Consider the following 27,881-nt stretch of genomic DNA (forward strand, 5'->3'; position numbering starts at 1 on the left):
GAATACAGGGAAAGGTTAAAGGGACCCTAATATGCACATTTTCATACTTAGTATTTGTATTTTCTGCCGCACATGTTTACGAGCTTATGTAAAAAAAAAAAAGAAATGATGCCTGTTCACCCTCTGTCTGAAACCAGAGCCCAGTCTGCTCTGATTGGTTAGCTGGACAGCTCTGTTGTGATTGGTCAACCACTTGGAGATGTCACTTCATTTATCTTGTACAATATGGACTGTCTATCTATCTATCCATCTATATATCTATCTATCTATCCATCCATCTATCTATCTCTATATCTATCCATCTATATATCTATCCATCTATCCATCCATCTATCTATCTCTATATCCCTCCATCTTGTCAGGACCTCGACACAAACTGCACGACCCAGAGACAAAGTCTTAAATGTAAAAAAAAGTATCTTTAATTTCAAAGATCAGGAAATTCCTTTTAACAGAGTACATGTAGGTACTGGAATTAACAAAAAGCGCTCACAAGGAGGAAAAAATATGCATAACAAAAAGAGAACTTAAGAAAGAAACTTAAGCCTACAAAACCTGACATGAGTGAAAGCGATATTTTCTTAGCTGAGGCTTGGCACGACCATTCGAGGAAACAAACAAGACGAACTGACACAGGACAGGGGAGAGACAGAGGTGTTTAAACATGAGGTGAGTGGGAACAGGTGGAAACAATCAGGGGCGGGGCAGACACTGGCCGTTTCTCAATGTGGAGTATACCTCCTGCAGAGCCACTATTTCAAGTATACCACGTCATCGAGTGGCGCCGAATGCTGGGCATTTAAACAGTCGTTCGGCTCTGCAGCAGGTTTACTCATTGACATTGAGAAACGGCCATAGATGATGGCGGGAAAAACCCACAAGGGGAGGAAGAAACAGGGCCTGAAATGAAAGACAAGAGGTATAAAGTATAAAATAAAACAGGAAATGGAAAATGAGACATGACAATAAACACAGAGATGAAGGATCTAAATAAACAGACATGACCAGACGTGAAAAAACATTAAAATGACAGACATAATACATAAACATAACTAAGACATTTGGCGAGACGCAACACATCTATCCATCCATCCATCTATCTATCTATTTCTATCTATCTATCTATCTATATATATATATATCTATATATGTGACAATGCTTGGGACTGGTAGAGGACGGGGGTGAAGGGGGCAGCAGTAATTTCCTCTTCTTCAGTGAGATAGTGGACAGAGGATGTGATCGGGGTGTAATGGAGGCTGGGTGTCACAACAACATTGGCAGGACAGAGATGCAGGGAGAGAAAGCAGGGCAGAGAAACCTGAGGCCAAAGGGTTGTTAGAACGAGGAGGAGCTGTTGAGGATGAAGAGGGAGAACAATGAGTGGTTTCCCAATGAACTGAACTGGCCTCACATGTCGGATGAAACTAGAGTTTCCGGAAATAACACAAAGCCTCTATTTCTTCTCACGCTGGTTACAAAACCTCCACTAGCAATAGATCAAGCATGAAAACCATAAACACAACAAGTGCTAATGTAGCTTGAGATCAGCATTGTTGAAAATGCTTCTCAATTACATGATTTACTCTTTGTGCCGGATCATTTCAAGTTATTTTCTCAGACTACAAAAGGTGAGAATAAAGAGCGGTAGTCTGCAGGCTTGGGTTATTTTTATCTCAGGTGCTGAGTGCTCATCGCTGTGATGTTGCTGTGCTGCACAGATCAGCTGTCAGTCACACAACGCCCCCGGTACTGTGACACCTCCTCTTTTGGATTTCTTCAGCTGTTAAACTTGGATTTTTGTGAGAGGCACTCCTTTAGATTTTTTGCAAGGCTAAAGTTATGCTCCTTGTTATAATCCGTTTTAAAATCCTTGCTTTTGCTGCTCGTGAAATCTTGAAACATTTAAAAAAACACAACCGCTGTAGTGCGAGGGTTTTTCCTGATGTACCTTGTGTAAAGCTAGAAATGAAATTCAGATTTCATCCGTGATATTACATGACTTTTGAAGCATTAGTTTTATATCCATGCATGGCAAATGCAGTTTGTTTAAAGTTGGATCAAAACACATTCAGGCTCCTTTGTGAAGAATGTCTACGATTTTATTCCATGGGATTATGATGCTTGGTTAAAGGCATTTGAATCACAGTTCACCTGTCATATTTATTTATGTGATTTAAGAAAAGAAAGTCTGGTGTTGTGTGCATAAGCTGCTATTTTTTTTCTGCTGGAGAAACAACCCAGTGCTGGGGATTAGGAAAATAAAGGAAATCATATCCCTTCGAGCAGCAAACAAAAAAGGCAACAACCTTGAATAAGGTAGATGCAGGTTGTGATTTTTTTTTTGCCAGAAATATAGAAAATGAAGTTGACAGGAGGACATCTTTGAGACTGCGAAATGCCAACTCCAACAAAGCCTGCATATATCATAATATTTGATTAAGATAGAATGACTTGTTGTTCCGACCCCGGTCTACTCGGCAAACATTGCAGCCTTAGAAGCCCCATGATGCTTTGGGGATTTCCCTTTCCTGTAGTGTGTTATATGTAAAGGCTTTATATAAGAGTTTAATCCACAGAAAACCTAGGCTGATCAGCAGTAGATAATAAGCTGTGTAAAAACCTTAAACTATACGGATACATCAGCAGACAAGAGACAGACGAGGAGGAAGAGTTGGGTTGTGCTGTTGAGGAAACTGGAGAATGGGCAATTAGATGAGAACCTTTTTCAACCCCGATCCTAATGGTGGATTGTAGAGAACATAGTCTAACTGTAAAAAAAGAAAAGCCCTGAAGGAGCCTTGGAAATAGCAGAGTGTAGAGGAAGACATGACTGGAGGTGGTTGAGAGGCTTGTTGAGAGGAAAGAGCTGAATACAACGTTTAGAGGCATTCACTCTGGCACTCAGAAGCACAGGAGACTGGAGTGGTACAAACTTGGTGCACGGAGAAAATGAAAATAGATAGGCCAGAGATCAGTCAATTCCAGGGGTATTAATGCAAATAAAAACTGCTGCAGCTTATTAATTTTCAAGGCCTTGTTTTGCCCTATATTCTTAAATGTCGCAGTCAATCTGGAGCCTGAGAGAAATGCTAAACTTGTTTCAGAATACATTTAAAGTCTCAGCTAGTCTGACGTAAAATATAAGTAACAGAAGACTCTCCGGTAAACACAGAGGGGATATTGAGACGCCACTGTGGGTTCATTATCTATAAATCAATATTTTGTGTCGCCATGAGCAAAAGGAGGCATATTTTAATCATTCAATAAGAATAATACTCTATGAATACAATGTTGACAGACAGCATGTAAAGTGGAACAGATCCACTTTAGTGCTGGGTTTTAGGCGGAATAATGTGAATCAAGCGACATGGCGCCATTTCCCTACAACCTGTCAGCGATTCATTTTCAAAACCAAACCAATGGTTACCTGTCACTTCCTCTATTACCTCGTCTGCATTGTTAAAATATATTCTAATCTCCCGGCGATGTGGCTCACTTATTGTCGAGGTGAACATTCCCAGGCGAGGATGACAGCGATGCTGCCGCCGCTCAGCGCTGACCCTGCTCCAATTTCCTCCTCATCTCATTTCTACACGGCTGCAATCAACCAGAGAGAGAGGGAGAAGGGATTCATCCTGCGAATGGAAATGGCCCCACTGTAGTTTCATTGGGGATAGGGGCATCAATAAAGCTCTGCACTATACAGCAAAGGATACTAATGACCCCATGACGCTTTGAAAGGGGTGCTGGAGCGTTAACCTCTCTCTAGAAGACCCCTCTATGTAGGTCAGAATGAATGGGTTCTGCCTCGACACCCCTCTACCTGAGAATGACAGATTCTGTCCTCCTTTTTTCCCCGGCTCTATCACGAAATGACAAAGGAGGTCCATTTGTGACACATCTACTGCAGCTGCCGGCACATTGCAAAAGATTTGCATCGCAATTATTTTTTCTTTTTTTTGCAAATGAGTAAAGAACTCTTCAAATAACTCTTCAAATCAGTTAGACAAAATGTCATTTTTTCAGGAAAATTTAGGTTGCTTGAAGAATTTTCTGGAACAATGGCAACATTACAATGAAGAGCATATCTCATTTGAAGTTCATTGTTCACTCAAGAGCATTTTTAGGCATCACTCATCTTTGTATCCACAGTCTTTACATTTCTTTTTACATCCAGTTTGCAGTTGCAAATATGTGTTGAAGGAAATATAATGCTGCCAATGTTCCTTTTTATTATATGATAGTATTATTATCTTAATACTGGACATACAGTATCAGTAAACCTTTCACTTCTAGTCAAATGTATTTTATATGTAGTAGCAACAAATATACCATATGGTACCACTTTACAATAAGACTACCTGTTACGGCTGCTGTTTCTGTCTGCTCGTTAATCTGTCTGGGATTGTTTGCAACTGTGTGCATGTGTGTGATATGTAAATGAGCTGTGTGGTTGCCCCGACGTCATTGGCTGTCATCTCCTGGCCCGCCTCTGAAAATGGTGATTGGATTGACGTCATCCAATCGAAGTGCACAGCCGGCGCACACCTGCTGGGGAGGAGTACAAAGGCTGGGGACAACTGACACTCTGGAGGCTCTGTTGAGGAATAGACGCCTCTCGCTTCGTTTGGGTACTAAATCTGTAAACTGTGGTTAACTTGTACGAGATTAGTTTTTCTTTGGTTACGGTAGCATCAATTGGATTGTTTGGTAACGCTGTGTTTGTTCAGTTCCGTTATTAGTTTGTACCACTTTTAAAGTGAGGTTTTGTTTCATTTCTTATTTGGCGTAATAGTGTTTATTCCAATGCAACTAGACTCCTTTTTAGAGCCCTCCTTTCGTTGGGTATTTATCTACCTGTGCCCTTTTGGCCTTCTTTGTTTGTTACAGGCTGCATGCCTGCCATTTTGTTTACCGCTGCTATTTAAAATAAACCACAAATACCAATACCAATCTGGTTGTGTTGCTTCCCTTTGATTCCCCTAGCTCAGAAGGGAACGTAACACTACCCTTATAAAGGATTCATAAAGGATTTATAATTAGGTTATTAATTAGGTTGTAAACACTTTATTAATCATTAAGAACCGTTTATAAACCAGTTCTAACATAGTTTTCATACATCAACACAGGCTCACTATTTGGCAAGATGACAAAGTCTTATATTAGCTACCTAGCGTACTTCGTCTTCTTCATCAGCCAGCATCCTTGGTATCTGTTGTTCACTGAGTTGATTCCCCCCCTTCCATCTTGATGTTTCTTGGCATCTCTTTATGAGTTACTAACATGTATAACTGCCCAAAGGGAGCCTTGTTGTGAAGTGTAAAACACATTCCCATTTTTTAATGAGTTACTACCATTTCTAATAAGGCTTAGCAGTACAGATACATATGGGCTCACTATTTGGCAAGCAACCGGTCACAGTTGCCCTGTTTATCTCAGATCTTATAAAAGCTTATTAAGGATTTATAAAGTGTTCACAACTTAATTAATAAATGAATTACAAACTATTCGTAAACCCTTTATAAGGGTAGTCTTATTGTAAAGTGGTACCCAGTATATTAAACTCTTTTTTGTAGAGCCAGTTTTTGTAAACAGATGTAACATAAGTCTTAATATTCAAAAGTGATCTCATAAAAGCAAACAAAATATATTTTTCATCTTCATAAATCAAACACACCTGTTCTATAAATATACGGTTAAAATATGGGCTCTTGAACACGAGACAAAAAGACTTGCTGATGAATCTTCTGTTTGCTTTAAAGGTTCCATTAATTAGATCTTAAAATCTGTTTGTGCCGCATTAATGTAACGATAATAACGTCTCCTATTGGAAGCATGATTGTGATATTGATTCAGTCACACGTGTTCCCCTGCAACAGTGGAATAAAATACATTTGTGAGAATGAATGAGCTGATTGGATTATGATGCAGTGTAAACTCTCTTTCTGTTCCCTTATGAGTTAATAACGACACAATTTATTCATACGGACAAACTGCCAGATTAATTTTCCACCAATTTTGAACAATTATCATTATTGGGGGGGGGGGGGGAATCTTATTCAAGATAAATGAGGTGAAGAAAAGTTTCTCTGGCTTCAGTGCTGATGAATACACACACACAGAGCATCCTTATTAAGCACCACTTCTAATTCAAGGAGCAATCTCATGCATCATTCATAAACATTTGTTTTGTTTAGTTATTTTATTTGTTTTTCGAGCTAGGCTTTTTTTGTGCCCAAGGCTTGTTTTCAGGCAGGAAAATATGACCATTGTAAGATACGAGAGCTAGTTCCCTCCCCTAGGACTCTTTAAGGGTGTTTAAAAAACATAAAAAATGAGCTTGAGATAATGTTTTTTGACGTGAAGTCAGAAATAATCCTCATCCCTCTTTGTGCTTCGTACACATTTGAATAACACTGGCGCAGTCACACATAGATCGCTATAGGAAGGAGATCTCTATTGTTATGATATTCCTAATTAAGAATGGCTTCTGCAGCTTCATTAGTCGCCACGCCAACTATTGTGATACAGAAGAAGCTAATTATGTTCTCGTGTTTTTATGCATTAGTAGTATTATCTTAAGCAGAACGTGACTACAAATGCTATAAATAAAAACGTCAAGCAGTCATGGAAGAAGTATTCATATTTTAAAGTAGAATTAGCAATATTAACTTTTAAAAATACAGTTTCAAGTAAAAGCCTTGCATTCAAAATCCTTTTTAAGTTAAAGTACAAAAGTATTGCCATCAAAACATATTTAAAGTACCAACACTTTTTGTTAAATTTAAAAGCCTATTTCAATATTATTTATATTAAATTACAAAATTAGGACTGTTGATACATTAACGTGTCTATCACAGTTGAGGTGAAGCCAATATTAATGACTTTGTATACTCTTGTCTTAATTATTAGTTGATTACAGTGTTATTAGCTCATAATCTGGATCTGTAAAGCTGTCAGATACATTTTGTGGTTGACCTCTTAAGAAGTATAAAGCAGTATAAAATGGAAAAACTCAAGTAAATACTTCCACTGCGAACACATAAGGGATATTTACAAGCCGAGTAAGAAGTGTTGATCTCGGTAGAAACTCCCTAATGAACTCAAAATGTCAAACTTGGATTCATCAGTCCACAATACCTGTTTCCACCCTGCCGCAGTCCACTGTTTAAATGTCTTAGCCCAAGCCTCTTAACCCTGCTTTGACATCTTGATAAAGGTCTCTGAGCCGCTCCCCGACCCATCAGCCCTGCTTCTTAAGTCTTCTCGGCACAGTTGAATTCCTCGTGTTGACTCTCATTCAGCGGTGCCTTCATGTCAGCTGCAGTCACAGCAACGCATGAACTTGTTGTTTGATTTTTTTCTGTTCATCTGGCTCTGCTGGGCCTTTTATGATCACAGTCCGTCTCAGTTTCTGGACGCCCTTTGATAGCGAAAACCACAGAGCTCAAAGAAGCTCCAAGACTTTTGTCCGTTTCTCTTCGAGATAGTCTTTCATTCCTCTCAGTAATAACAGCTTGCCTTCGCTGTCATTTGCCCATAATGACTGCGGAGTGCCTCTGAGTGTTCTAGCGACGTCGATCACTGTATTTAAGCACCTATTAATTTGCAACCTCTTAGAACCTAATGGATCTCTAAAAGTCACATTTCTCAATTCACTTTTACTTATTTCTCTTATATATTTTTAGAGTGTGCACAACAAGCACACTTTGAACAAAAAACTTAAGAAGAGATTTTTCAGTGACTGCACGTATTGCATAATGTGGACTAGAAAACGATATAAATGCAATGATAAGGAAAGCTTGTATACATAAATATTTTTGTACAGAGGTATACTGTATCTTGTGCATCTTCCCCTCTGCTGTGTACAACCCAGTAGCTGTATCTGTGATTGTATCTCTGCGCTCTATGCAGGCAATCCTATACAGTGTTGCATCCAGAAGCAGTTTTGTGATGCAGCAAACGAGAGCGGGGAGAGGCCTCCACTCCTACTCCTCTTTCTCCTCTAGCTGCAAGACATTTCCTATCAGTGGAGATTATTCCCAGCCAGGTATATAGCTTTCATCTAAATGTCAGTGGCAAAGGCGTGTAAGATAGATACAAGCTCAGATAGAAGGCACATTCAACAATGCGGGGGTAGAGGTAGAGAGCAAGGGATTGTATACGTGTCAGTTTGAGGTATTGATGAATGCTAGTAAGGATTGCCCAAAGTTTATCTCTCCTTGGTTCTTCAGTCCCGCAACGAATCCATACCACTTCCCTAAGCATCTTTTTATTTACTGGAGTCACAAATTAATTTCCAGACGCCTAACTCTTATCTTTCAAGCTCTCAGTATGGAGAGTCGAGTTTCTAGGTCACTGCCTATACACCATCATAATATATGAAGAAAATAAGATTAAAAATAACTGTCTTGGTGAAGTGAAAATGTCTCATTTGTGTTTTTCCTCTCCAACACTCCCACTCTCCCACTCTTGAGAAATTAAAGCCACGTGCCGCCTGGGTGCCATCAGCGCGGAGATAAGTGAGCGCCCTCAAGTCTTCCTGTTTCCCCTGACCCAGGAAGACTTTAACCAATGATGCACATGATGCGGCCCTCGCTGGCAAGATTCCCTTTCACTCTGAACTCTAAGATGAGGTCGCGGCCCCGCTCTCTAAGGGGGTCGCGGACACAGATGGGGCCCGGGCGTTTGATCTCAGCGCGGAGTCGCGGTCCCGGTGAGCCGCCTGAATCAGCCTCTTTTAAAGCGGGTCTGTGTTTATGTTAACTCACAATGATTGGTTTCACTGAGCGCCAAGGATAATTACCAAGGGTTTTCCTTTATTGAATGGTAATTACAAAAGACAAATAGACTCTGAGCAACTTGCTTCCTGAGTAAAAACAGCTCTCTCCCAGTACAGCTGTGGGTGGTGGTGCCGCCAGGAGAAGGCGTGTTTATTGATAATGGTTTTCAACTTTAAAACACTGAAATAAATAGCCGAGAGGTGGCTTAAAATTAATGAATGAGGGAATAATAATACAGTTTGCTGTATTCCTTGACCAGCTTTCTTTATTTGTACTTAACACAAATTGTCCCTTGCTTAAGAGACGGCAATAAATCACCTTCAGCATTGCCTACTGCTACAATAATGCCATTGAGTCCGCTGTAGCAGGGTTGATTTCAAATGTATTTTTCCTCCTGACCTTCAGATTAATATTATAATGACCTTAGACAATCTGCCATTTCCAAGGCCAGCGCAGTCACAAGGTTTATGACCAGATATGGAGATAGCACACCATCACTGTAATAGACTTCTGTCCAGGTCTTGACTGAAGGTCACGCAGGCGGCCAGACAGATGAGTAATTAAAATCTCTTCTGCTCTTTAAGACACTCATTGAAGTCCACCCTTCATTGGGAACATCATTAGTCATGCTACAACTGACTCCGGCTTTATATTATGAAACTTCCTGGCACACATTTGCATTCACACACAATGTATAATCATTAGCAATATCCTAAGTAATTGAAGGTGGCACTTGGGAAATGGTTACCTGACACTGACGAGTGGAGGATGGAGGGCGCTGTCAGTTAGCTGCCAGCCATCTTACCTTCTTTGCTTCATCAGTCTTAATCTGTCAAAAGTGTGGTGAACGGGAGGTTACTACGACTCGGACCAAACTTGTTTCTTTACTTTGGAAGGGGTTAGAACCAATTCAAAATGCAGAGATAACTGGTATTCGCAAAAACCTTTTTTTAAAACCTTTTAAATTTGTGAGAGGACTCAAATCAAGACAAGAGAAATGCCACTGAAAAGAAAAACCTTAAAACCACTGGAACATTTACAACAAGAGTAGGGTTTTCAAAGTAAAGCACACACATTAAATGAATACATAAGAAGGGCCAGAGATCTATCTAATATGCACTGCTTCTTTATTTTTCTTTCATGATGATGTTCACTTTCATACATATTTAATATAAGTGACTGAGTCTGCTATATGTAATAGTACATGTCATGTACAAAATAGACTTCTGTACTTGACATGTGCATCCCATGTATTCAAAGCATACAAATTGCACTTGTTCCAGCATACTGTGATTCTTAATAATGTTTCAAGAATGCAGGGTATTCAATTGGTAGAATAATACAAGACTATACCCCTTATGATATATAGCAAGATCTGAGAACATTTTTAGAAGATTTTGAAAAGACGCAGAGGTAGTTATTCTGCTTTCTTCAAGCAATTTGTTCTGCAAGCCAGCAGCTCTCATTGTGACTAATTGTCGGGCTTTTCTATTATCTTGTCCTGCTCCTGTATGTGAATGTGAAAGCATGTGTAAATACAAAACAATATGCACACACAATCCTGATCAAATTGGGGCTGACATGCTCATGAACAAATACTGACACACAAAACAGAAACAGTGAGACACACACAACCAGCTGCTGTGTTCCAGAATTCTCCAGAGTTAGCCATTGAAACAGTTGTACCTTTATAACTGGTACATTTCTGCTTATAGTGAAACTTATTTTGTTATCGATAATTACATAAGAGACGACGCACATTCACCCAGACAGCTCCGGCCTGGCTGTGGTTAGTGATGGAGAATGGACAGATCACAGCAGCCTGCGGTGCTGATGAAGCCTGGCCCATCCGTGGCCTCGCCAATCTGTCATCCACTGTGTGCCCTGCGCACGCACACACACACACACACACACACACACACACACACACACACACACACACACACACACACACACACACACACACACACACACACATAAGCGTGCATTTCCACACAGAGCCTGCTTGCCAGCCCATGAATCAGTCATCTCCTGCTCTTCCGCGACCTCCTCTCATCGCCGCTCGTTGCCTGACTGACGGCAGCAGCAGGCAACGGAATAGCCGCCCTTTGATTCCTGCGTGACCCAAAGGGGCGATTCGGTCTTCAGGTCCGCTTCCCTGCCCAGCAGTGTCATCGCCCAGGTCTGACTAGTCGGCATGGCCAACTTTTTGGGGAGCATTTTCACTCTGTTTACTTGGGCAGTTGAGGACATTGCCATTTAAATTCAGGTGGCGTGAATTAACTGGCGCTGGGAAAAAATAAAGGTTTCTGGAGAACTGCAGGGCAGCTTGTTTGGAGAACGAATGACATCCACGCCAAATAAACAACCTCAATCATAAAGGTTTATGAAGAGTCTGATATTGGTTTCAGCTGTTTGTCGAAGTCAGAAGCCAAACAGAAGGTAACCTAAGGGCAGAGCTCATGTTTAGCTACTTCTTTAAGTGTTCATTACTGCTATTAACACCAGGCTAGGTAAGTCACAGCAACGTCCATAACGAGAGATGCAGCGGGGAGCAGCTCCAGGGAGTCAATTCAGAGTTATTTTGCACGACCACCCACCTCGACCCCCCGCAGCCCACGCCAAATCTCCTGGCTGGAGACAGGTTACCAAAACGTTGTCCAATTAACAAGCTATATGAGTCCATGTGACAAGCACCGGTTGGCTTGTAATTGGGCAGTGTCGACCCAAATGAGCCAAATGCAAAAATGCACCAAAGTAAACTTTGAATGGGGCTGACAGAAACAGAAAAACAAACACACGTACTTACAGTATTGAAAGCTTGTCAGATTAAATACATCACATTATACCACACTGTGCATTTGCAGATACACAGCAACTCATAAAGAAGCAAGATGTCAGGAGAAGTGATTCAGACGAAATTGAGTGATTTTAAAATGCTATATTTCCTCCTAATGCACAAAAATTGACTGTTATGATTGAGCAAATGTTTGCGCAAAGACTTTAGCCTTGAATTTGAACATCCCCGACGTCGTTTTAACGCAGAAATGGTAGGAGCAGAGGTGAAATGAGCAGTTACGCAAGTGTAACAGTTGCTACACATTCTGTATTCTGTGTTATATTGACTGCCAGAAAAATCAGAAACGGAGGTAAGCAGCATCCGAACTCCATGCGATGAATAAAACATTCCCAAAGACAATCAAACCCTCGTTGACATATACAGTCAAATCACACGCCGGCTTCTCTGATGGCTGTCCGCTAGAAACTGCAGTCCTGTCCTTGTTGGGGGGAGAGAGGGAAAAGTCCATTATCTGTTCCCTCTCACTTAAACAACGTGGCTTCTCCTCGTCCTCCCCATCATCACCTATGGACTTTCAGCAGCAGGGAAGTCTGATAATTGGTTAGACTGCTGCACAGCCAGAGAAACACTGTCCTTTTCTTACCTCATTAGAGACTCCCATACAGCTCCATTGAAATTTCAATAAGCTTTTTGATTCAAGCCGCTTTAACTTTGCAGATATTCTATTGACTGAATAAATTCCAGGAGCACGGTCTGTATTTATATTTAATTTGCCCGGCTCCTATGACACTGAGCTGAGACATTCATCTGAGAGGAAAGATCAAGCATGTTGAGAATGTTTTGTTCCTAAAACAACACACACCTTGCGTGAAAGTAATTGCTAAATAGTTAGATCGTCATATTATTTATGTATAAAAAAACGACACTTTGAATGTGTTAACTGTGTTGAACTGACTCTTTTATCAACCAACACATTGGTTTTGCCAACATGCTTTGATCATAGTGACTTAATCAGGTCTTGCACCGTACACAATGTTGTATGTAATACGGTAGCTAAATGCTATGTTTGTTTTAAAGAGGCCCTATTGTGCTTTTGGGGGGTTTCCCTCTCCTGGAGTGTGTTTTAGTGCATGTAAATGGTCAGCAAAGGCTTGAATCTCAAAGGACCCTCCAGAGCAATTTCTCTCCCCCCTCGCTCGAAATGCTTCAATTGGATTACTTTGTTTACTTCTATAACATAGTGACATCACTATACAACACTCACGCTTCTATTGGCTAGCGCTCCGTCACATTGTACGTGATAGGCTAAGAAGCAAGACATCTCCAACAGAGCCAGCTGGCAAACCAATCAGAGGAGACTGGGCTCTGGTTTCAGACAGAGGGTGAGCTTTTAAGAATGGAAACATGTCACAGTAAAGGCACAACATACATGTTAATCCACCTAAACATGAACATAATAGGACCCCTACGTATAAGGTTACAATTATGTGTGTATTGTTTTGAGTAAGACCTGTATATTTATTCAATCCACCAAAGAAAATCTCATGCTTATATTGTTTGATTTGATCATGTTCTAAATATCTCTGTTTCACATGGTGAACATTTTTATATTTTGGATGTAATTTCTCCTTGCAGCTAATAAGCGTCTCTTGATAGAGTTTGCTCATGCACTGGCCTTTCTGTTACCTCCATCTAAACAGCACCTGTCCATTTTTACACTAAGGACCTGATTCAGCGTTGCTTCCCCTGTTTTCTGACTAGATCTGCAAAATGTGATGCTTCACACTGATTACATTTACAGCGTTATACTATATGCGTTGTGAAAACTGACCTCATGGGGAAAATATTTCAGAGAAATCTGCCAAGTGTGCTGGTACTGATAAAACAGAATTATCCCGACTCATCGTCGCACACTCTCATTATGATCCAGGCCAACACATATATTTGCCTCGGTCTCGGTGATTATATGGGCAGGATGAGCCCGCAGCGTGCCCCTGTTTTTGTCCTGCCATTTGCAAGGCCTTCTGGGATATGACTAATGGAGTGTTGTGCTTAAAGGATTGTGGTGTCTGGAGCGAGTGTTCCCTGGGTCGTGGTGAAGTTAATTACCTGGGATTGAACAGTTACTTTGTCCCTCTCTGGGGACCAAGTCAGCAGACAGGAGAGGAAAGCGATGCGTCTTGAACCGGCGGCATATACAGGTCACTGTGGAAAAAACAAACCCTTTTTGTTTTTTTTTACCCGCTGCTGCTTTAACCCTCTTGTGCAGCATTTGAAATCTGCATATTGCTTTAGAGTCAAACTCATTTCATCAGCGCCATAAGACACCAATATCTCCCCATGTGGAGATACTGTGAAGCAATGGCTACCTCTCTGGCTTCTCTATTTACGCTGTGAAGAAGAGAAGAGACTTGTTTGAACTGTTTCCAAATTCATTACTTTCAAGGCAGTTTACCACATTACTGCTTTCAAACATCCATGATGTCCTTGTAAAAATATTGAAAAGCTTTTTTTGTATTATTCGGGATTTTTTTAAAATGTCTCTCTCTATGCTTCGGTTGGAGGGAAGAAAAACCTAAATGTGTGTTGGGGTGTCACCTGGATAAAGCCTTGAATTTCTTCTCTGCTTCCTCAGATAGCAAAGTAACATCAGAGAGAGAAGTCTTAAACACAAAACCTTTGCATTACAAGCACCCCTCAAAAAAAAGAGACAAGTAACCTGCAACAAAATAAAAGCCCATCTGAAAAAAAAAGATTTAAAATGGCTGAATGCAGAGGGTGAAGAAATGAAAAATAAAATAAGATGAAATCCCTATGAGCGTTGGAGCGTTTATCAGGGGATATATATCCCCAACTAGTTGGCAAGTGTGCAATGAAGCCTGCCACAGTGTCACGCCGCACTGTGGCTTTTAATAGGAACACGGCTTAAGAGGCCCTTACATCTTTCGTTTCACTTGAAGTTGTCACTCAGTAATCCCTCGGTAAAGTGTAATGCCGCTGGATTAGCGCCGCAACCCCAGATTTCCAAATTATCATCTGAAAAAACCCACTGAATGATGTCGCTAATAGGAACCAAATTATGCAAAAGAAGAAGCCCCCCCTCTTCCGCCTCCCTCTTTCAATTCGTCATGTCACTTTTTCTCTCTCCCTCTGTAACTTTTTATAACAGGCAGATTAGCATGCCGCTGTGTTCATGTCCACTAGCTGCTCGACACTCAGAAAAGGGAGAAAAAAAGCGTCCAGATGAATATACAGCATCACAGGAGGATTTATTAATAGGGGGCAGTCCCAGTCCATCTGTGGTTGAGCTCAGTCCTAATCCTTCCTTCCGACTGAATGAGACTGTACAAATTCCCCATGATGGCCCACGTCGACAGCTGCTGGAGTGGGTGGGGAGGATGAGAAGCAAAGGGGAAGGAGAGAAAAAGCATCCAAGGCCTCCTCCCACTGTCCACGCTCCCTGGAGTCATCTTAACCAAAGCCCAAACCCAGGCTGACCATGTTTGTTGTGATCACTGAGCCCGGAGACTTCCACTTTCAGGATAAAAATGATTTCCTCCAAACCCACACACCAAGTCTGACTTAGATTCTTTTTTTGGCAAACTCTCACTGTTTGCCTTTTCTCTTCCTCTTTTTCACTCATACAGCACTTCCATGTACTGTCTCGGTCCCTCTCCAAGCTAAAGGACTTTATCCCAGTGTGCACTCATCCATGCTAAACCTCGTGCACTCTGAGATCATGTGCTTTTTTTGTCCGTACTTTGTCAAGTCAGTATGAAAACCCTGCAAAGGCAGAGTATTGTGACTACGCCGCCCCCCCCCCCCAGCCAGAGATCAATGCTGATAAAGAAAAGAGACAGAGAGAGCAGACATGTTTTTGCCGTTCCACTTCTCTCTTCAGACACAGCCAGGGGACATAGGAGGAGGGATGATGGTAGCTTCAACCTGCCCTCGCAGCCCAATTGGGCTGCCTGCCATGAGCCCCATGATTTATGATGCCGTCAAAATGTACACTGTTTTTTCGGTTGCTTCACCAAGGGTCACTGTGTTGTCTTAGATGCCTCTATCTCCCGGTGTGCTGTGATGCCCTCACATCTAAAAAAAGAACAGCTAATCTCTAAAAAGCTAGTCCATTTATCTGCAATGCACGGAAATGATGTTAAAATGCAAATCCCGCAGTTTTAATATTCACTCTCGATGCTGTGATAGAATCCACATCTTTCTTTGTTGCTAGAAAGCAGCAATATCTTAGATGATATATGCCTACAAAGTCTTCAGATGTTAGCACCAATTACCAGAGAAACCTGCAGAGCTGCATATCTACACAGAAGGGACTATTATTCTTTGAAAATCACCTTAAATGGTGAACTGCTGAATTTCTACCTCTACATATGCATGAAGCCGTGCTATTCAAACCTCTGCAGGGGTGATAAAAAAAGAAACTCCCACACATCTTGCTACATCTTGGAAGAAGTGGAATTATCGTCATTTAACGGGACACTTTGGTGGAAGAGTAAATCCGACATGACAAACTGTTTAGATGAGCGGGTAATTCATTTACACCCCCTCCCCTCCACATGCTCATCCGCACCTCCCACCCCCGCCGGAGTCAGAGCACCACCAGTTCATCTGAGAGAGATTTCTCTCCGTCAGAGGACACGGCTCGGCTTGGCTGATTAGCTACGCTCACTGAGCATGCCCGGACGATAGGCCCGGCGTTAAGAGGTGGAATGGATTCAGCTCCGGGAGGGAAGGGTGGGGTAGGAGGTCGAGGGGAGTGGGGTTCTCAAAAGAGTGCAAAAGCTGAGGTTGCATGCTAACAAACACAGGGTGTCACAGTGTCATGCAAATATAAAGTCCCCTTGGCGATTTCTCTGCATGTTTCATACGCTCCCTGCGTGCCATATTCCTTCACTATTGTTATGGTGCCCTGAAGCATGGTTTCCACAGTTTCCGTAAACCCTCAAATTCGGGTTCGAATGCCATTTCAAATCCTTTTCAGATGCTTCGCTGTGATTTATTGAATGGCATAACTGAGCTGTCTCAAAAGTGCCAGCCCCCTTTAAAACTGGAGCTCCTGGGGTTTTTGAGCGGCAGAGAGACTTCTAAAGAGTCGCAGAGTCGAGACATTTTTATGCTTTTCCATTGGTTTTTCAATAAACACGACAATTGAGACCACATGATTTGCCTCGGAATATGACTCAACTGCAATAAGAGTCACATCTTTGTGATATTTCTTTGTTAGGAATATGAATGTTTGCCAGTTAAGCGTTCATGATCTGGGATAAATTAGTCTCTTGGCCTTCTAGGCTGCTGAGAAGCCTTTAAAATATTCCCAGTGACTAATCTGCCGATCAGCATGAGGTGTGGCTGCCATTCTGTCAGCAGAGAATGATGTTGATTATTGCACAATGTCAGAAAATCTGCCCCGCGTTAGGGGGGAATCCAGAAAAAGTTATTGCTCTGCTCTTCCTCTGCATGACACCAATCTGCACTCAGAGGAGAATAAGCGTAATACTTCTGAATGGGAGCTGGACAGAGGTGGAAGGACAGATCGTAATCCCCGCCTTGTGTTTTCTTTCTTTTAAAAAGGGAAGAATGGAGAACACTTTTCACGAATAACTTCTAGCTGAATATCGGGAAGGAAAGGTCATCTCATTATTGGGTATTACCAGAGGAAGTTATATCCTCATGTTCAGTATGTACACACAGAGGCCAAACACTAGTGCAAAGACCTTATCAGTTTTCTAAATTAGTAGTATGTGCTTAGAAGAAACGCCACTAAGTCTGTCTGGCTGTTAGCATGAGGATCCACAGTTTAATTGGCTTCAGGGCATGCTTAGGTGCCCATGCCAGTGTCCTACTTAAACATGTTAACCACTCCATGGAGGCACTGTACTGTAAATTAGATTTAACAACAACTCCTTGGTCATTATAAAAAGGTTGATCAGTTGGAAGTTGCTGAACAAAGTACCATAGTTTAAACTTTGCAGAGGCTTTCATTATATATTTCCGTTTTGGAAAGAAATACAAGGACATTCATGTACCGGTAGTTGCATGAGTTACTAAATCGACAAAGGGGATCTTTATACTTATATTTGACTCATTCTCTCCAACAAGGAGTTCATTGTTGGATTTCTGATGTCTGTATGTTGTATCTGTCTGTCAACAGGATTTGTACTGCATTCAGAAAGTGTCCAAATCATCAGTAGAAGAAGGTCACTACACGGAAAATGTATGTGGAATTTGAGAAATGTGAAACATCTGAGGAGCATGTTGATGTGTTTCCGAATATGACACTTTGACTAACTTACAGCTGTTTGATAGCCACATTTTATGAAGAAAGCCAAGTTGGCAGTTACAGGATAAAGGTGGCACAAGTCTTAACAATAAATGTAATTAAATAGTGTTATGCATGTTAGGATTTCTAACATTAGCCAACATAGCTAATAGCCAGACCAGACCAAGAGACGCTGTTGTGACAAAACTCCCGAAGCATTGCATTAACAGAGGAGCGTTTCATTGCTGAAGAAATTAAATTTTTATTTGCAAGGGAAAGAATGTTTTATAGTTCATTTGAAAAGTTATAGTCTGGCCTTAGGAAGTATTCAGAAAGTCAAAGCCCTTAAAACATGGTTTGACCACAGTTTATCTGGAGGAAACCTTTAACACTGGCCATTTCCCTGAAACCAAAACGCTATCTGCAGACTTCCTTTATAGCCACGGTACATATTGTCCACTCTCAGATTAAGTCTACCGCATAATTACAAGTGAAAGGCTGCATACTGTGTAGGAGCCTTTAATTGCACTCCACAGATTGTTAGGTATAGTTCCTCTCACCAACTTTCTTATTCCTTCACATGCACTAAAGGTAATGTGATGTCACATGTTCCACAGTCATTACAGGAGCACAGACACGTCCAAAGTGTGAAAAGCCCTCTGGCACTTATACCAGGCCCTTTTTTCAGCTCTGCATTGACTGAAAAAGGTGGCATGAATGTTTCAAATAGTCTTTTTGTGGTGTTTGAGAGAGAGAAAGAAATATTTTATAACTTGTTTTTTGATCTGCTTTAGTTTATCTTGCCCTTATCCACCATCTGCTGCAACTCCCACCTTGTTAGTATAAGCACAACTACAGTATAGCATTCCCATCATTGTCTGATTATACAATGATTTTTTCAGCAGTACTTTTGGTTGGGTTTCTCAGAAAAGCAGCTTGGTCAGCACGCAAAGGAAATGTGCATTATATGGCCATGTTGAACTAATGTTAAGGTCAAAACGCTAAGCACTCTGTCTGAAAAAACCACCTACTATGCAGTAGAAATCTTGTGACCATCAGCTGTTTTAAGTGTGAGTAACTGAAAACAGTGCACTGATTCAAGACTCCAAAGAAAATTACCCACCGTGCTGTTTCTACGTGTCGTAAACAAGCTTGTGACAGCTTGTGTTAAGTGTTGCCTTATCTCAGTTGAAAAATGACAGATGAAATACGGTCGACTTAAGGCAGAGTTCCAGTTTATGAAGGAGACGCAGCATTATTTTACGAGTTGAGTGAATATTTATGCCATGGAATCCTCTGAGTTAAAAGATCCCCACATTTTTATTTCTCCTGGGAGTTGTGAAACTATGTTGATAAAAACCTATCTTTCCCTCGCAGAACAACAGTATGTGATTTTTTTTTTTTTTAAAAACACCATGATATCTGTGATGCAGGGTGCTGTGCTCCCTTGTTCACTTTCCTGTAGCGTATTGATCTTTTTCTGGGATTGTTTAGAGGACTCTGTGTGTCTAAAAGGAGACCTATTGATTTCCTGTTTGGGGGTTCTGATCTAAGTCTCACCCGTAAAATTAAACACATAATAAAATAAGTCAGCTTAATCATTAATAACGAGTCTCCACGGTGGAAAGATACACTTTTAATTGTAATCTTTAATCGTTGCGGTGTTTTTTGTTCTAGTTTTATGATATCTTTAAGGAGCTCTTACTGTACTGAACCTCCAGAATGACTCTTATATGAAACAGCATGTGATGTGTTTTTATTGTTAGTTTTATTAAGCAATAATGGCTGTAACTGCCGATGCTAACTACCCACGTCTTCTTCTTTTAATCCATACAACTGCATTTGTTATTCACACATAAATCCTATCACTTAAACACAACAACATCAACAACAACAACCAATGTTTAAAGATGACAGATGGAGTAGTCGACTAGCACATTACACATTATAGCTTTGGCCTTTTTATGTGTTGGCCGCCTGTTTAAATTAACTTTTGTAGGATAATTTGCAACTTAATTCCACGTTTTACTGTGTTTACACTCATGGCAAGCCTCATCTGTACAGGAATAAACTGCAGATATAAACCTAACAACCACAGCCAAGCCACTATCTGTAATGAGTTCAAACAAGAAAGAGATAATAACAGATGCCGGGGGATGAGCTGGGGTTGGGGTGACGGCCTCGTGAACTGGGTATGAGGCTGGATTTTACTACGCCGTGTAAACATATCTCATTGTGTCCTCCATTTTTATTGTGGTTTTGACACAGATTCTGGCAAGGTGAGACAGATTGATGAAATATTGACGTCTATAAACACCAAAGCCGGGAGTGTTGGCGACAAACGAGGTTGGATTTTCCGATCTGATACTTTAAACAATCCCTTTCTCTGACAAATCCTAAAGTATCTCGGCTGTCAGGAATAATAGGAGATCAAATTTGTACTGAGGTTGCCCTCTACATCCCCTGTCTATCCATGCCCCACAACTGTCACTTTCCAGTACAGTAACACATGGTGCTACATGAGGATGAATATCTAGACTTACTTTTTTAATATGAAGAAATCTCTCACTGATATTGTAGAGAGAAAAGGAAATCTGGATGATAATTGTTTTGATATACTACTATAATACATGTTATGAAAGGTCCAACATGCACTAATTATACAGAACTGCATGTCTACATTTGGTTTTTAACAAGTAGTCGATATGGCATGTTGGTGTTTGCAGAACGCTTGCGACGTTTTGAAATGTTTACAGAGGCAGGCTGTTAAATAAACTGCACAAATGACTGAGGCAATGTAAGCTCATTCAGCAGCGATGATGCAGTCAAGGGCAGCGGTTATTCGTCTCAGGCTGATCTCCTGATAGAACATGATGCCAAATGCAGACATCCCTTTGGCTCACTGCATTTTGCGCTATAGGCAAGAGTTTGATGTTTGGTTGAGAGGACAGGGCAGCAGCAAAGTGGATGCTTGGAGCGCTTCCAGGGATTAAACTCATGAATCTAACAGCAGCCAGTGGTCATCATGACACAAACACTGCATGGGTGGTAAGGCGTGCACAGCGTGGGGTCCTTGGCTTTGGAAAAAAAGGGAAACATTGAAACCATAAAACCATAAACGCCTGCAGTCTTTCCTTCCATCTTCATATTGCACATTTTATGTGAAGTACATTTTTATTAGATGTGACATATGTTTTGTGGCCCATGTCTCGCTGAAGCTGTGTTTTGATGATGAGTCACCTAATGATGAATAAAAGACACACTTTCATTTTTAATTCCTTATTTTTAAGTCTAGTTCATTAATATAGCCATTTTAAAGTACTGTGGAGAGGAGTTTTTTGTCACCAGGATCACAACTTAATTCTCCTGTTATCTCGATAAATCATACTTTCTTTACTTGTGATTATAATTGCATTATCTTATCACCACAAGCTAACACTGAACTGAAAACCTTAATGATGTGACTAAATATGGTTCCAGTCAAGTACAACTTTTAAGAAAAAGAAATCATCACATGTTGAACTCATGGCTGAACTTCATGTTGTTAAAGACATGTGATTCCTCGTGAAGTATTGAAATCACGTGAAATGTGCCTGAAGTCTTCACTTGAAGTGGTCTTTCCACAAGTGATACATGTGTGTTGTCTGGGATAAATGCATGCTTCTATAGGAACAACATGCTCAACACTAGGGGTAAATACTCTACAGATGATCAACTGTATGATTTGAATGTTTGCAAACCTCAGTTTAGCACAAAGCTAGCAAAGTCCCATACTAAATGTGCATATTATAGCATAACTCGTTTTTCTTGAATTCAGATTCAAACAAAGCAAGTTCAACATCGTCGAATCTTTAGGCATGCAGATGTGTTCCTCAGGCATAGTAACGTTAACAGCAATAATTTATTACATGTACCCGTACGAATGAAATATACCAGATTACAGCGTCTAATCTGGTCAAGGCAGGGCACCGGATAAAGCATTTATAAGCTGCATTAGTTTGATTACTCTAAAACCCCAGCGTTTACAGGCTTGGTTCAGTAATCAGGTTCCCTCTATACCTTCTCCAAACAGAATATGACACCATTAAAGGCTCCAAACATCAATGCACCATGTAGCACAGATTAATTCACTTGCAAGGCATTGAAGGGTTCACTTGCGAATCACAACTGTATCACCCATCCTAAAATCAATGCCTGAGAAAGTATCTTCAGCTACAGGGAAGTAACTAGGTTGAAATTCAATGTGATGTACTTAATTACTGTAAAATAGCAACTGTAGACATATCATGGCTGTTTTCACTGCAGTAGTTTTAGCTATGTCTACCTAATAAAGGGGCAATTGAGTATTTTATTTGGTCCTATAACAATAATATAATATAGAAAGTAGTTGCAGTAGTATAAGTCATACAGTATCACAACAGGAGGAAGGAGAATATGTGGATTTCATGTAGTTCATACTGTAGACTTGAAATACAGATACATCAGTTTGAAAAATATAATATTATGTTAGTAGAAAGTGTCTTGTGAATACATTATCATGAGGCATCAGTAGAAACATGGACTAAAACACATGCTACTTTTCCCTGGCATGATGCTGCCGGTGTATTTATGGTTTTACTTCAAACAGCCTCCCAAATGTAAGTAGCCATTGTCCCCGATCCACGGCTTCCATGGTTTTAACGGAAGCAGGGAGTCTAACTGCAGCCTGATGAAATAGCCATGTATTGATTGATTCAAACCCACACTCAACCTCTGACATTGCAACTATTAATCAGGGATTATGCAAATGTCAAGAAAGCGGATGCACACAAACACTTGACTCGCATTATTAAACTTGAACATCGCACGGCAGTTGAAACGCAGCCCCGCTGGAACACTAATCCCATTCTTCTTCTATCTTCCTTTTGTTTTTGTCGGTCGTGTGATTTTTTTTCTCCTCCTCTCCTTATTTTCCTCCCCTTCTCTCTTTTTTTTTTTTCTTCCTGCGCCGTGTTCTGCTGGGGACTGGTGAATGGCAGCCAATGGGAGGGTTGAGTCCCCTCAGCCTTTCAGCCTCCCTGACATCCACAGCGAGAAGTGATGCAGCGCGACTGAGACGCGCAGTTGAGGTGGAACAACGGGCAACAAAAGCTGCAGTGAACGGATACACTTGGCTCCGACGCGCGCATTCGCATCCCAGGGAAACAATTCCTTCTTAGAATAAACTTCATTATCAGGTGAGCGGGTCTTTGCTTACAACTTCTGTGCAAAATGTCGCTTTTGTGACTTCTTCTGTAGCGTTTTTGAGTCGGGTTATTATAGGCTGCGAATGACCTACACGAAACGGCTCCTTTTAAGATCTCCCCGTGTGTTTATTCTAATGAAATCGCCAGTGGAGCAAAATCCATAATAGTAATTATTGGAATAGCTGCGGGCTTTGAATTTTAAATGAGTTCCAATCGGAAGTTGTATTTACCGAACTTAAAGCGGTGGTCAATGAATTGCAATCAACTTTTTACATGTTGTTAAATGGCTCTGTGCGTAATTCTCCTGCATGTATACCGAGGCGGAACGTTTCCCTCCGGTACAGAGGCGGTGTGTTTGCCCCGTCGCGCAGAAGTGATGCGAGCATGCGGGCCTGGGCTCTAAACGCACCTTTGCCTTATTTTGTCACACATGAAACTTCAGGCCCTTTTGAAAAAAAATACGCTTAAATCTATCGGTGGATGTCTGTTTGCCCCCCCTCCCTCTCCTCCGATGATCTTGCTGCAGCCAGTAGCAAATCAACGGGATGCCAATCGATGCAGGTGGGACAGCAGGCTCTGATAAAGGCGGATGCCTGTCTATCTGTGGTTGCCTGCAGTCGTTCTGTGATGCCTTTTATTCTGCTTTCTGATCGACTGAAAGGCCTTGATTATTTTTGGTATGGATGTGAGGGGAACACTCCTGGAGTTTACTCAAGTTTTCTCAAAACAACATGTCCTCTAGCTTATTGACTACAAGATGATATCAGTGATGTGGTTGTGAATATTTAATGGACTTGCTGAATAATGCAGGCAGGGCTATAAAAGAATTAACTCGCCTTCTTTACTCAAAAGTTGCAGGTATTGACAGAGGAGGATAAAGAGGTGTGGTGGATCTAACAGGACTTATGCAAGCCTGAAAATTGAATTTAGTGCTCGTGAAAAAGTTGTGTCCTTCCTGTTGCCTGCAGATTGCTCCATGGTTGTTATTGCGCTGGCTCAATGTAAGCCTGAGGTAATATGCCTGAAGGCGGCCAAGAAGTTGTTTGGGGGTGTTTTCAAGCTATCTGGGGAATATTCCGCAATAATCACTGCTCTGCTCACATACTTTTTGAATAACAAACAAGAGAGAGATTCATGCTGGCTGTGCAAAGGAAACTACATTTGTGAAGAGTATGGGTTAACTACATTGCATTGTCTTCTTTTCTTTTTCTATTGGAACAACTTCCTGCTTGTTTTTTTAGAAAGCAGAGAGCAGCCTGGTGAACAGAGATTGTCTGAACCAGAACAGGTTTTGTGGTCCAGGTTTTTCACACGCTGGTTTGAAGTTCAGAGATGAAAGGGACAGAGTAGAATCTGTGGCTGATCAAAGTCATACAGAAAACACGGCAGGTACTGAATATTTAAAGGCTCTGCAAATACAGTTCCTGTGTGTGTGTGTGTGTGTGTGTGTGTGTGTGTGTGTGTGTGTGTGTGTGTGTGTGTGTGTGTGTGTGTGTGTGTGTGTGTGTGTGTGTGTGTGTGTGTGTGTGTGTGTGTGTGTGTGTGTGTGTGTGTGTGTGTGTGTGTGTGTGGGGGTGGGGGGGGGCAAATAGTAGCCTACAGCAGTGTACTGTATATGTGCTTATGGTCAGTATGGGTCAGAGATGTGAGAGCACTTGGTTTGAAGACATTCAAAGTGCGGAACGGACATGACAGGCAGGGGAATAGACACATAAGAGCCATCTGCATTTCTTAAACCCGAGATAACAAGAGACACTCCCTCATATTTCATCTTTCCCCAAAAATATCTCTCCCCCCCGGGTCATGTGCAGCAGCTTAGGGGATACTCCAGAAAAGCTTCAATCTGCCCTGTCTGGCCCTGTGACGTCACGGGATGGCGGGTTTACCCGAGGCCAGACCACGATGACCGGTGACCCGAGTTGATTACATTATTTGTGCTCCAGATGGGCGACATCATTCTGATGTGTCCTGCTCATAATATTGAGCGTTTCTGGTACTCTCTTCTGCAGCATCTGGAGCTAATCAAATCATATTCCAGTATACTGCTGGAGCAAACTCTGATCCCCTATGGGAATGCCTACATGCAGCACTTCTCCTCCTCTGTGCTTGGTTACTTGTGGACATTTGTTGAGCCCATATGTACCGCAAGTGGCTCCTAATATGTGTGTGTTGCGGTTACAAATGTTTGAAGTCTGTTGCAGAGAGCACCCCTGGGCATTGTAGTTCACTAGATGCACCTTGATTGTTTGAGTGCATTAGTCACGGTCTGTATGATGTGATAATAAATCATGACGTTGTTTGTACTGCGAGTGCTAAGGGATTCCTCCTAAGATTCTTCCTGTGCCAAGTATTTATCTGGAGTTGCCAGCCAACAGGGCTTCTCTTCTTCCCTTTTTCTTTTCTTTTCTTTCTCTAGAACAATAGCTCTGCTGTATAGGACAGACTTTGCCTGGCCAGTTTGTGAAGAATTTTGACTTTTTCCTTCACAGAGACATCGCTTCTATTTCTCGCTGTGTCTTGTGACCATCAGAGCAAATCTCCTGCAGGCACAAAGGCAACTTAATAACTGCTCCTTGTAATGAGACAGATTCCCTTCAGAGACACCTATTTACAGAGCAGTCACAACCGCAATTCAAAGAAACCTAAAAGACGTATTTCTCACCCACCAAACCACAGAGGCAAGAGACCGTGACGTCTGTTTTTACTTAAATAAACTCTTTGCAGGAGCCGGAGTCACCTTCTCCTGAAGGTCGACCTTAGTCTCAAATTGAATTTGCTACGACAAAAAAAGACGCTAGAATTAGACGGGATACGGTTAAGCCACAGCGAGGATGTTTCTCGACAGGTTTCAGCTCAAGGGATTTGAGAGCTGGACGGAGGCCTGGAGAGTACAACGTCGCTGTCTGTCTGCCTAAATCCCAGAAAAGGCCTGTTTTTCTCACTGTGTGCTGAGAAGGTAAATACACATGGATCAGACCGTTTACACCTCACTCAACAATGGCTAATTATCTCTTCATGCTTTGTGCAGCAGAACACCAATTACACAGAGATATACTCATAAATCTATTTTGAAAGTGGTAGGACTGGGATATGGTGTGTGTGTGTGTGTGTGCGGTGGGAATGTATACTGTAGATGAAGCTGATAGTATACAGTGCATACTTAAAGAGTGGCTGATAAGAGAATAGTCCGGCTTCATACAGTATGGCACACTAGGATGGATGTGACTATGAAATCACTTAGTTTCATGTCTTTGGGGTGGGAGACAGAGTAAATTGCTGCCAATGTTGAATAATGTAGTGTGCCAACAGCTTTTTTTTCTCCCTCTTCTCCCTCAAACTGTGGCTTGGCTCCACGGCTTTTCTAATTATGAAGTGGTTGAGAGATAGCTTCACAACTCCGATACTGTAGTGATGGTGAGGGGAAGCTGGCCGAATAGCAATCTAACTGAATTACCAACAAAGCCTGACAGACTTGTGGAGTTTAGTGAACACATTTGCGAAAAAGTAACATCCCTACCTATTCCGTCGCAGAAATGTAGACACACACATTGGATAACATACACATTTTGAATTAAGCACACACAAACCACACACAGGCACAAATGCAAGCAAACAAACACAGTAGAAAGAGGCAAGGTGTACAGTTCTCCGCACGCTTCTCAGCACAATTTAACAAGATATATTAGTCACCCAGGAGGCAGCAGAAAGCCAGGCGTCCTCAGTGTACAGCAGACTGCAGTCTGACAGTGGGAGATAGTGATTTACAACAAAGCCCTGTAGACCATGGTGCAATTTCTGAATTTCTGAAATGACACTGGTAAAGCGGGGCCATGAAAGTATATACACTAGCTACGTCTCATTTCTTACACCATTTGCCCCGGGAAGGGGAGGGTGCAGATGGAAGGGGCAGATGACAAATGCAGTGTTGTAGCTACCACACAATGACGAGTTCAGCCTGTCAGCAGTTGGATTCTGTTTTCAGTGTCATCTACAATATGAGCAAAAACGAGAAGGAATCTACCTTCAAGGACGTTTCCTCTTTCTTAAATGCGAGGTGAAATCGATTTACTGACCCTGCGAGGGTACTGTTAAGGTTTGGATTGGATTTAGAATTAAATCTCTATATCCAATATGTGGGCGGTGGGAACAATAATCATATAATAGTGGAAATCACTGATCACTATCAAAATCTAATCAACTGGTCCTTGGCTGGCGGCTGATCTCCCTGCACCAAATTTCATGGACATTTGTTCTTGAGCTTTGCAGACACCCTGCTGATTTACAGATTAATTTACAGAGGTGACAATGCAACTTCCTTAACAGAGCTACAAAATGTACCACCTATGCAACATGAGTAATGCACTTACCAGAAATTAAAGTTATTGTAAGAGACAATTTGCTAATCTACGGAAAAGGATTAGGGCCACACTAAAAAAAAAATTGGGAGGTTTTGAAAACAATTTTTGTTTTTGTTTCGAGAAATAAATCAGAATTCTGAGATTAAAGTCAGAATTCTGACTTTTTTCTCTCAAAAAAAAATGTTTTTTTGTTCTGAGATTAAAGTCAGAACTTTTTCAAATCCTCCCAAAAAAAGAAATCATGTGGCACTAATCCTCTTCCGTACTAATCATGCCTTGAGAGTGGGGGAGTCTCTAAAATAATGAAGTTTATATAACTATTGATCTGTACAAACTTGAAAGATATGCGTTTGATTAATTAATGAATTAATACTATCATCAAAAATGAGCTTTTCTATTCTTTTTGATTGTGGTATTCTGTCCAAATGTCCTCC

General features: G+C 41.3%; 1 protein-coding gene across 2 annotated transcripts in view; it reads left to right on the top strand.

The window, feature by feature from the left end:
• The window catches only part of LOC307026123 (cadherin-6-like), a 572,233-nt gene that overhangs the window by 493,821 nt on the left and 50,531 nt on the right, over positions 1 to 27,881 (top strand). The window contains exon 1 of one of the 2 annotated variants that reach the window (XM_079661269.1): positions 22,867 to 23,080. The exons of the other annotated variant lie outside the window; for it this stretch is intronic. The gene's annotated coding sequence lies outside the window, so the exon portion shown is untranslated. Of the gene's footprint in view, positions 1 to 22,866; positions 23,081 to 27,881 lie in introns of those variants that run through there. 2 annotated transcript variants of the gene reach the window in all.

The sequence above is a fragment of the Notothenia rossii genome (genome assembly GCF_949606895.1).
Source record: "Notothenia rossii genome assembly, chromosome: 12".
Taxonomy (NCBI): Eukaryota; Metazoa; Chordata; class Actinopteri; order Perciformes; family Nototheniidae; genus Notothenia; species Notothenia rossii.